General features: G+C 47.3%; 1 long non-coding RNA gene across 1 annotated transcript; it reads right to left on the reverse strand.

The window, feature by feature from the left end:
* Positions 1-6,003: 6,003 nt before the first annotated feature.
* LOC120094792 (uncharacterized) lies at positions 6,004-10,127 on the reverse strand. The gene is made up of 3 exons (XR_005489469.2): positions 9,747-10,127; positions 6,538-6,776; positions 6,004-6,418 (listed from the first exon to the last, which is right to left on the reverse strand). It is a non-coding gene; the product is annotated as an uncharacterized LOC120094792 (long non-coding RNA).
* Positions 10,128-11,670: the final 1,543 nt, after the last annotated feature.

Consider the following 11,670-nt stretch of genomic DNA (forward strand, 5'->3'; position numbering starts at 1 on the left):
ATCTCCTCCTATGAATATTTTTGTTCCCCCTTCTAAGAAGGACTGAAGCACCCACACTTTGGTTGTCCTTCTTCTTGAGCTTCATGTGGTCTGTGGATTGTATCTTGGGTAATTCGAGCATTTGGGCTAATATTCACTTATCAGTGAGTGCATACCATGGTACGTTTTTCTGTGATTGGGTTACCTCACTCAGGATGATATTTTCTAGTTCACCCATTTGCCTATGAATTTCATGAAGTCATTGTTTTTTATAACTGAGTAGTATTCCATTGTATAGATGTGCCACATTTTCTGTATCCATTCCTCTGTTGAAGGACATCTGGGTTCTTTCCAGCTTCTGGCTATTATAAATAAGGCTGCTATGAACATAGTGGAGCATGTGTCTTTGTTGTATGTTGGGGCATCTTTTGGGTATATGCCTGGGGGTGGTACAGCTGGGTCCTCAGGTAGTGCAATATCCAATTTTCTGAGAAACTGCCAGACTGACTTCCAGAGTTTTATTTTTAATAATGCATGTGTGTGTGTGCATGTAATTGTGAGTACAGGTGCCTTTGAGCACCTGAAGAGGACACCAGATCCCTTGGAGCTGGAGTTAGAGTTGGTTGTGAACCTTCCAATGTAAATTCTAGGAACCAAACCGGAGTCCTCTGTAAGAGTAGTATGCACTCTTAACCTCCTATCCATCTCTCCACCTCACTACCGTACCCCATTTCTGGAGGCAATTTTATTTTTTCTTTCAACATTTATTTTAGAAATTCTGCATCAATTTCCAAATCTTTAGAAATCTTAAGCCAAAAGAAGCCTTGTCCAACTATAAGAAAACTGAATCGTTTCACTTTTTAACATAGTCATGATGTAGGAATGCTAGCCCAATACTAATCTTTGCTATTGTTGATTAATGTATCAAAACATGTATCTTCTTCTAAGTGGTAATGAGATTCCATTATGAAAGTGGGAAAACAGAGGTGTAGAGACATCAAGTGACTTATGAAAGACTGGTTCAGGGCACCTCGAGGCTGATGCCCTGTTCTTCAAACTCAAGCATCTTGGAGTGACCAAGTTAATAGTGGAGGGTCAGTGACTAGACTCTCTGGCCCTGCTGGGTTCTGTCACTGAATTGAATATAGGACAGCATGCATCAGCCATGCTTTTAGTTCCTGAACTTACCCATGTGTGTGTTGCTCACCCAGATGCCCCTGTATCTAAGTCCATCCAAGTCATCAGGTATAGACAGGCACGGTTACCCGGTTTACCAGGGCTCCACTTATGGGGAAGGATGTTGATCTAAGTCTTAGATCTTTATGAGTCTACATCTTGATGGTGTTCTTTTGCTTTGGAAAATGGCAGTGGCTCCTTCCATTGTTGCTGGTGATGTGTTTGGTACAGCAGAGTATATTGGTCACCCAGGAACCATCCCAGGGACTGACAGAAAGAGTCATGACCCTGCTGCCATCATTAAGGTTCTTTCTAGAACTGTCACCCCAACTCACTCAATAGATCCAGCTGTGGCCCCTTTTTCCCTTCCCAAGAAGCTTCATACACTGCCCTCCTGTTCCTTATATGGGGGAAGGGCAGCTCAGCTTTCTGCCTCCTGCCCCCTGCCCCCTGCCTCCTGTTCTCCCAATTCCCCATAGGCTTTGAGTTGGGGGCAGGAGAGGGGACTGGCCCTCCAGCATGCTCCATCTACAGCTCCTGGCTCCCACAGAACTCATTGAGAGCTTCCAGGGATTGCAATCTCAGCACTTGAGAGGTGAAGTGGGAGAGTCAGGAGTTCAAGGTCATCCTCACAGGTTAGTGAGTTCGAGGTCAGCCTGGGATGGGCAAGATGCTGAGTCAGGAAAAAGAGAGACAGTGCTAGAAGTTCTGTTAAATATGGTTAGCCTTTACCCACACCTCCACAGTGCACACTCACAGGCTCTGTGGACTGCCCCCAGTCATGACTTCTCAACTGTTACACCATTAAATCTCCAAGTTGCTTTTGCCATATTCCCTCTTTCCTCACTCTTTGTGTGTGTGTGTGTGCTCATCTGCACATGTATATGTGTATGTGTATATGTATATGTACTATAGTGCACTCTTCCACGTGGTATTTTGCCTGACCCAAATTCCTGTTCTCAACCATACAAAGCAGGTGCTTTATTAGCTGAGCCATTTCTCAGCCTCTTTTCAGTTTTGAAACTCTGGCAAAACCCAATGGGCTTTCTCAGTCTATCAGCCATAGCCCCTGGCCTCTCATGTTTTCCTCCTCACTATCTCTCTGGCTGCATTCAACATAATTTTTCCAGTTCTTTCCACAGTCCCCCGAGTCTTTGGCAAGCAGTTCTCAGTTAAGCATATCCATTGAAGTCTCAATTTCCATTTTATTTTACTCCCAGGGTTTCAGTGGCTGGAGATGGAGTTTAGCTGGTAGAGCACTTTTCTTACATACGGGAGTGCCTCAAGATTGATTCCTAGCCTCACATAAACTGGGTGTGGAGCTGTGTGCAGTGATCTCAGCGCTCAGGGGGCAGGAGCAGGAGGATGAGGGATTGGAGCATACCTTCCTGCACTTGGTAAATTTAAGGTGGTCTGGAGATGTTTGATACCCTGTCTCAGAAAACAAAACCAGCTGAACAACCAGAGGACCCAATCAACTAACCAACCAAACCAAAAACCCCATCAAAACCAACAACACAGAAAATCGAGGGCTCAAAGATTTAGCTTCTTACACACTCTTTCTACTCAAACCTTAAGAATACCCTCCCACTTATGGAAAGCCGATGGATCCTGTAGTTGAGAATTCAAAGAATTAGTTGTCTTTGCAGAATCTACTGTCTGTCGTTTTTACCCTAAGTCCGCATCTGTGACATGCAAATGATGTCACCCTTTTCACACCATCCCTAGAAGGACTGGGCATACACGGGCCAACAAAGTACCCATCTCAGGAGCTGGTTTGCACAGGGAGTTGTCTAGTAAGCAGCCACCATTCTCCAAGTTGAAGTTAGTAGCATGGTTGGAGGCATCTACCATGAAACTCCCACCAGGACTGGAATCAACAAATTAAGAATGAAGGAAGGAAAAAATGGAGCTGGGCAGAAGCATGGGACACAGTCCCATGGGGTATTGCAGTCTCCTGTTGTCCTGTGAAGCATTCATCCTAGGCATGGCCGTATGGGGATATGCCCCAGCCAAAGTCCTGGCTCCTAGGAGGCCTCCATCCCTTGTTGCACGAGCTCCCTTTTCTCCGTAGACACTGGGTGGATCTGAAAGTTTATTTTCTTTTCTATACTGAGTCTGGGGGCTTTGGGCCTATCCTGTGTCTTTGGTCTTCTGAGCCAGGCTTCCTGTGGCCAGGGGAGGGAAGTTGGGCAGTTAGGCTGGACCTGGAAACCGTTCAAGATCCGGGGATAGGAGAGGAGGGAGTCTTTGCTCTACTCAGCCTGTGGAAACTTCTTGAGAAATGGCAGTAGAGAGAAGGCAGGCTTCTGAGAAGCTCATGCCATACCTGGCTGTTGCTAGCAGGCATTCCCAGAGTGATAAGAGCCTAAGAAGTAAGGGCAAAGGAGGGCACCTGATGGGACAATTGGTTAGGACCCAAGGTGACAATGGCTGCTCACTTTGCTGAAGGTCAGATTTGTGCCAGTGTGAATTGGCCCTCTAAAGTCTATTTAAAAATTTATTGAAGGGCTGTCTTTACTGTGTGTGTTCACGTGTGTTCACGTGTGTTCACGTGTGTTCACGTGTGTTCACATGCTGTGGATGTTAAAGGACAACCTTACTATTGTTCTTCTACCTGACTTTTTCTTTGTTTGCTTTCCTTTTGGAGACAGGGTCTCTCATTGGTCAGAGACTTGCCAAGTAGGCTAAGCTGACTCACCAGTGAACTCTGGGAGTTTACTTATCTCTGTGACCAGGTGATGGGATTACTGGTGCATGCCTGTGTACATCCGGAGTCTTTTTATGTGGGTTCTGGGGATTGAACTCAGGTCTTTATACTTTCAAGGCAAATACTTTACTAACTGAACCATCCCCTCCCTCTTCCCCTCCCCCTTCCCCTTTCCCCTCCCCCCATGAGACCATGTGAATGACTCTGCTGAACGTTATCCACAGCGTGGTTTCCAACATTGTGCGATTCCCTGAGGCAGACCAGGTCTGCCTCCTAAAGATGTCCCTCCAGGTCCCATGGAGACCTTGGCCCAGCCTGCTGGCGGACAAGGTTCAGGCCATATGGGTTGCCTGTTGCCTATCTGGCATGGGGACACAAGCTCTCTATGTTCTTCTCTCACCAGGGAGCTCAGCAGAAGAAGCCCCTCCCACCCAGGATTGCCAAGGCCGGTCCTTCCCAACCTCGTGTCACCACGGTGGTTTCCGGAGCTGGTCTGTGGACAGTGTGTTTGCATCACGGCCTCTTCTCGGACTTTCTCACCCTCCCCTTCCACTGATGGTCTGAGTCCCAGGATCCACATCTGGTTCATTTTGGTATTAAAAAAAAGTTTTTCTGGCTAGAGGTTTCCACTTCCTGGAAGGCTGCCCCAGAAGTGTGGGAGACTGGCTGACCGGGGGGCCAGCGGCTGGCATCTGCTCCCTTCCCCCCAGCCTCCCCCGCTCCAGGACACTTTTCTCCTGACTCACCTCTTCTTCCAGTGTGGGTTGTGCTTGTCCTGACCAGCTAGACCATGTAGGGAGACGTCTTGGAGAAACCCCTAACTCCCAGCCAGCTGGAAGGAGCTGCATGAGGAGTTAGGCATGGCCTGACCCAGGAATCCCTTATTCCAAACCCAGCTTCCTTATTTGCCCAAATCCCATCTTCCATTATGGTCCTTGAGGAAGCGGTGGACCCAGTGTTACTTTCTTAACTATGCTATGACCTTGATTCCCCCAGGATTTTACAGATTAGAAGTGACTTGAAATTGAGCATCCTTGTTCCCGTATGGTTGGTGCCCTCCGGAGGGCCCTGGAAGCAGGGCTTCAGGACTCCGAGCCACTCTGGAGAAAGTTGCTAATTCTGCACACGGTAGCTTAATGTTATATATGGTAGGATGTAAGTGTCTAGCCGTGTGGGTGAACTTTATTCTGGGTGTGTGCATGAGCATGTTTCTAGTGTAACATTCAACTGCATGAAATGAATGAAGGAAATTGCTCTGCCTAGCACAGTGGGTCTCATCGCATCAGCTGAGCGCTTCGGGTGAACTAGGCAGACATGAGGGAGTTAGCTCCTCCTGCCTTTCTGCACCCAGACACCGAGACACTGGCTCTTCTCGGGTTTCACACCTTCTGGCTTTCAGACGGTTAGGGTCTGAATCTGGTGTCCCTTATAGACTTATGTTGCGTGTGTATATGTGTGTTCGAGCTGTGTGTGTGTGTGTGTGTGTGTGTGTGTAGTATGGTGCATGTATGTGTATGTGTGTGTAAGTATGATGTGGTATGTGTGTGTATATGTGTGTATGTGTGTAGGTGTAGTGTGTAGGTATGGTGTGGTATGTGTGTGTGTGTGTAGGGGTGGTATGGTGTGTGTATCTGTATATGTGTATGTAGGTGTAGTGTGTAGGTGTGGTATGCATGTGTGTGTATGTGTGTGTAGGTATGGTGTGGTATGTGTGTGTATATGTGTGTATGTGTGTGTGTGTGTATGTAGGTATAGTGTGTAGGTGTGGTGTGGTGTGGTGTGTGTGTGTGTGGTGTGTGTGTGGTGTGGTGTGTGTGGTGTGTGTGTGTGTGTGTGCACGCGCACGTACGCCAGAGGACAGCCTTAGCTGTTGTTCCTCAGGTGCCATTCACCTTGGCCTTGAGACAGGGTAGACTATTTGACAAAAGAGCCCCGGAGCTCCATCTGTTTCTCTATATATATATCTAGTGTGTCACCACACCGACTTTTCTACATGGGTCAGGGGATCAAACTTAGGTCCTCATACTTTCAGGGCTAGAACTTTGCTGACTGAGCCATCTCCTCGGCTCCAGACTCACGATTGCACCTCAGCTACTAGAATTATTACAAGAGCTTGAGTTACCTTCAGATCTGGGGTCTGGCTGGAGGAAGTGGGGACAGGGCTTGAAGATACTGCCCTCCAGTTGCCCTAACCTTGTTCTTCACTTCTTGTGTAGCCTTGATGTGAGCATCCTTGTTCTGGTTTGCCCTGGAGTTATCTGTATGTTGATGCTAAATCCACTGCCCCAAGGAGGCTGCCTAGTCATGTACTCAGGACTCAGGTGACTTCACCGGAACCTTCTCCCCATTTAATGTGTAAAATACAGGTGAGGGCAGGTACAGGATAGAAGGAGGCCTGTCATTGGACAAGAAGGAAGGATGGGCGGGAGAGAAGTTTGAGGGAAGAGGAGCCCAAGTCCATTCTTTACGCTTATGTGGCAAGTCTTCCTAGCTGAGCCTTCTTCCCAGCCTCCTCTTGATTCACAACTAGTGGATCTCCTTGTGTAAAATTCACTGAAACATACAGAACACTCTCAGGGTCAAAAAAAAAAAATGGCCATCAGGACCTAAACCTCAGAACCACCCACTATTTGCCAGGCTTGGCCAGAAGAGCTTTAACATTAAATACTAACGTTAGACATTATGGTTTGACTCTGAAATGTCCCCCACGGTTCATACGCTGATAATCTGTTCTCTAGACGGTTTGAGATCCTTTAAGCAGGTGTGGCTCTGTTGGAAGAAGTCCTTAGGCATGTGTTGTCCCTGCCCACTTCCTGTCTGGATCTCTGACGCCGTGTCTGTCATGATGTGAAGAAGCTTACTGCTTCCAGAAGAGAAGAGGCCGTATCTCTCCGCTGTCATAGACTGCGACCTGAGACAAAACACGTATTCCTTCAAGTAGTTTCTATCAGGGACCATGGTTGGGCAAAAAATACTCTGGGTGCCCAAACTTAATCTTCGTGACAGGCCATTGAGAGAGGCCTTGCCAGACACTTTTAGCACATGGAGAAACTGAGGCATATGGAGATTTTTTTTTAAAGGGTGTTGGCCAGATTGGAGAGTAGCCGACAGCGCTGAGAAGTCCATGAAACTATTTTAAGTCTCTATAATCCATGCACGAACTGACCCTCTTGTTGGGACAAACATTCATACTTGTGTGCAACCGACTTCTTATTCTTACCAGAACGTATTGGTGTGCCTTCCATGCTACTTCTAAGGATCTACGGCCATGTTTCTTTTTTTCTTTTTTTGTCTTGTTTTTTTCCAGAGCTGAGGACCGAACCCAGGGCCTTGTGCTTGCTAGGCAAGCGCTCTACCATTGAGCTAAATCCCTAACCCCTCACAGCCATGTTTCTTAATTGCTCTATGCAGTCACTCTCAACCAAGTGTGACTTTGTCCCCAGCGAGCATTTAGCAAAATCTGGAGACATTTTTGGTTGTCACGGTTGGGAAGTGGGTCTGGCATGGCATACCCATGGCATCTGGTGGGTAGAAGCCTGGGAAGCTGCGTACACACCCTACCATGCACAGGGCAGCCCCCATGGCACAAAACTGTTGACTGTGGACTTTAGTAGCATTGAGTTGAAACCCTGTTTTATGGTATTCTGTAGCAAAATAGCAGATTCCTAAAGCAGCTCTGACATGTGGCATCGATGTGTCGCTCAAACCTGTCCTTTCCCTCCTTGACTCAGTTCTTCCCAGCTCTCATCCCTCAGTTCTGCACCAGTCACTTCTTGATGGGCACCGCCCTGGTTTCATTTCTGTTGCTGTGGTAAAATACCCAGAAAAGGGCAACTTAAGAGAAAAAGGGTTTGTTTTAGCTCATAATTCCAAATTATAGTCTGTTATAGCTTGGAAGTCAAGGTGTCAAGTCACAGCCACAAAAACAGAGAGAAGTAAATGCAAGTGTGGTTAATATTCGGCTAGCCTCCTCTAGTTAGTGCAGGTCCCTACATAGTGCGGGGAACCCTTGCCTAGGGAATGATGCTGCCCAAAGTGGGCTGGGGTTTCCCACATCAACTAGTAATGAAGGCAATCTCACAGTTACACTCACAGACCAACCTGATCTATAAACTCCCTCACTTCAACTCTCTTTTTTGAGTTCAAGTTGCCAATTAGAGATAACTATCGCAGGTCCTCACCCTTCCGTTCTCAAAAAACACATTTTGTCATCTTCTTCCGCACATAGCTTACTTCACCGGCTAGTAGTACTTCATGCTCCTGACTGAATTGTGCTAGCCCGGAGTGCCAAGGTGGGTGGGATGCATTTGTGTATTGTCTTTGTCTTTTCTATGAGGGCAGAGACTAGAAAGCCACATCCCCAACCATTCACTGCAACATTGTAGCCCTGGTCCCCTAAGCCTTGACCTGCATAGCTCAACCATTTAGGAACTCTGAACAAGTATAAAGGTCTCAATTCCTTCTCAGGAATCTTAATCTAGTGTATAAGTTCTGAATTTCAACATTAAAGAACAAAAGAAAACAACATACACCCCCCCCAAAAAAAAACTTCCTTTAATCTTCTAATCTTCCAATTTCTAGTCAGGGAGGAAACCCCTGTATTAGCCAATCCTTGCAATTCTTATAATAAGGTGTGGTAACAACTTGCATAAAAGAAAAGCTCATCCCTAGTGCATCTTCTCTAATCCGAGGCCTCTCAGACTGCAGTGTGTCTACAGATCGCCTGGGGTTGGGTTAGAATGTGGATTTAGTGTCAGTGAAGTGGGAGAGGCTGGCTCAGCCACCAGAGAGCTTGCTGCTCTTGCAGAGAACTTAATTTGGGTGCCCAGCAGTCATGATGGGTGGCTCACAACCCCTATGACTTCAGCTCTAGGAGATCCATCACCTTCTTCTGGCCGCCGTGGACACTGCATTCATGAGCTTGTATCCTCTTTCCCCCACCTATACACATAACTAAAAATAAATCCTAAAACATATTAAATAGACTTGAAGTGCTGCCTCGGTGGCTGGGGCCTCCACCCTTTCGCCCTAACTTCGGCTTGGTAATTTTCCTTTATTGAGCATCCTGTCGACCTCTCGGAGAACTTGGCTCAAATACGGTTGAAGTGAAAAATGCAAGCTCAGAGTAGAAATGGCAAGCATTTACCAGGAGTCAGGGAACAAACAAATTAACTAACTCATGAAAACCCCAAGGAATAGAAATGAAGGGTATGAAGCCAACTATAGGTTCAAACCCGAAAGCCCATCCCAAGAACTTCTGGCCACTCTGGGTTTACGGTCTTGGATGGAATGCCCATTAGAGTGTCAGCTAAGATCCATCAGGGGTGTAATTTCCTCCGCAAACCAGGGACCCCATTTGTGCTGCTCCGGCTCTGTCCTGTTCTCCATCAGTGGGATTTACACACCTGGAACCGTGTGCGGAACTGATCCCATTACATTTCACTTCCTATACCTGACATATTTAATGCTTAGTTTTCAAATAAATGAAATCCCTGTTTAATGCAGGCTTGGAAAGATGCAGTCGGCTGAGGAATTCCCGCCCCCACCCCATGGGTAGTTTCGCCTATATGAGGTGACTTGTCAAACCTAGCAGCCTCCTGAAGAAGGTGGAGTGGCCGGGGACTCCCAGGAGCGAGGGGTACAGGATTACAGAAAAATAAAGAAACTTTAACAATAAATGTATACTGTAGGGGGTTTTTTTGGTGTGGTTGTTTTGAAATAAAAAAAATATACCCGATAAAAGAAAATGGTGTGAAAGGATGTAGTTCATCATGGAAGAGAGGTCATGGTGGCGGGAGGGTGGCTGGTCATAGTGTACCGGAAGTCGGGAAGCAAAGAGAGATGAACACCGTCCCCACCTCGCTGTCCCCTTTTTACTCACTCTGTCACCCAAGCCCATTGGCTGGTGGCACTCACAGTCAAGTGTGGATTTTCCTTCCTCATGAGCAGATGCAGTTTTAGAAGGCTCACGTAAAGAACAGCATGCGTGTAGTCAGAAATGTGTTCCAGAACGGAGGGGAGCGAAACTTCTAGAAGGGGCAGGATCTGCACCGCTAATGTCTTCATTGTGTGCTACTGGGGAAGGATCCGTGGGGCTTGATTTTGACTGTGAAGTATGTGGCTGAGGGGTCAACACTTGGCCTTTACCCATGAGCCACCTGGCTGTGTGCTGAGGTAGACTCAGGTTGGACCAGAGCCAAAGCTCTAGGACCTGGAGCTGCTGGGGAGAACAGTGAGGGAAACCCACTCTGATCCCCATGCCGGGGGCCCATCTGTGGGATAAGCGGGCTCCTGAACTCCCAGTACACAGACCGGGGCAGCATCCGAGCATGAGGGAGACCATGCTCTAAGAATCCTGCTCCCTGTTTCATGGGACTTTCCTTTGGTTCAGCCCAGCACTCACCGGAGCTGCAAAGAGTTGAATACAAACAGTAAACAAAGTAAACAAAGAAACCCAAAGAAATAATCATGGTTTTGGGGGGAAAATTGTTTTCAAGATCTCAGTTCAAACTCGGGGCTCAGGACTCTTGTTCACCTAAGCTGGTTCTCTTCGCCTCATGCATGGTCACCAGGAGGTCGGTACTGAATGGTTGGCCTGTCTCTGTCCCCTCTGAAACTACCTGAGCAGCTGCCGGCCGGAGAACAGAATGGAGGGGGGCTTCTCAGGATTCCTGCCCCTTTCTCAACAGACACAACAGTGAACCCTGTGAAAAGCACTTACATTCACGATCTGTTTATAAATTTACTGACATTGATTTATGACCCTTGGTTGGATACAGTGTTAGTTTCTTCGTGGTATTTCTTTCTTTGGGGGCGTAAAAAAAAGTGTTAATATTATGGTTCATGTTCTTAATATAGCCTCATGTCAGGAGCTATCCGGAAGACATCTGGGAACCCAATCAATGATCCACCGGCAGGAATCCAGACTTGATTTACGCTGGGGGCTGCAGCCAGTATGAAGAGTTGATTGTGGCTGGGTCAGAGACAGACCAGAAGCAGCTACCTATGGCATCCTCAACTCTGAGGGGGTGTTGAAGGCAGGGTTTGGATTCCATCTGCCCATTTCTGCCCCTTAGGGATACGTCTGAGACATGGTCTCTTCCCTGAGGCATGAGCCATTGCTATTGGCCTAGAGTGGTCATCTTCATGGGCGTCCTACTGGCTAAGATTCTACCACAGTGGGTGCCTGCCACCCGGATGAAAACCGCCACACTCCGGGCATGCCTGGCTTACAGTGCTTTTCAAGTGCAAGCAGAAATGGTTTTCCTCTGGGCTTATCAGCCAGTTCAGCGCAAGGTTGAAAATGGGAACACGTTGTGGGCTTCTTTAATCAGAGTGAGAGTTCAGGATCACCGCACAGAGCCCAGACTCTTCCTACCTATGCAAATATGGCATGGGAAGTAAGAAGAGAAAGTTCCTCCCTCAGTCACCTCCTGTGTCCTTACACACACCAAGGAGAAGAGGTGCTACTGGTCTCTAACTTATCAGCTCTAGCATCTGTCTCCTTGCATCTGCTCTAAAAGGAAGCAGTTCATAGTTATCAAATGTCCTTAGTGGTCTGGAACTTGGAGGGACCTACTTCATGGTAAGCCTCTAAAGCAAATATTGTTCCTATCTCACAGATAAAAGAAACCGAGGCTTGGAGAGATGAAAGTAGTCTACTCCTGGCTGCACCACCAATCCAGCAAAGGCAGAAGCCCAGCCTGACTTTTATCCAGTCCTTTATCTCTGACCATCCTGTTTATCCATTTATCTGTCTTTTATTTATCGTCATCCATCCATGCCTCATATGTTATCTGCCGCCC

This window comes from Rattus norvegicus, chromosome 9, assembly GCF_036323735.1.
Source record: "Rattus norvegicus strain BN/NHsdMcwi chromosome 9, GRCr8, whole genome shotgun sequence".
Classification (NCBI taxonomy): Eukaryota; Metazoa; Chordata; class Mammalia; order Rodentia; family Muridae; genus Rattus; species Rattus norvegicus.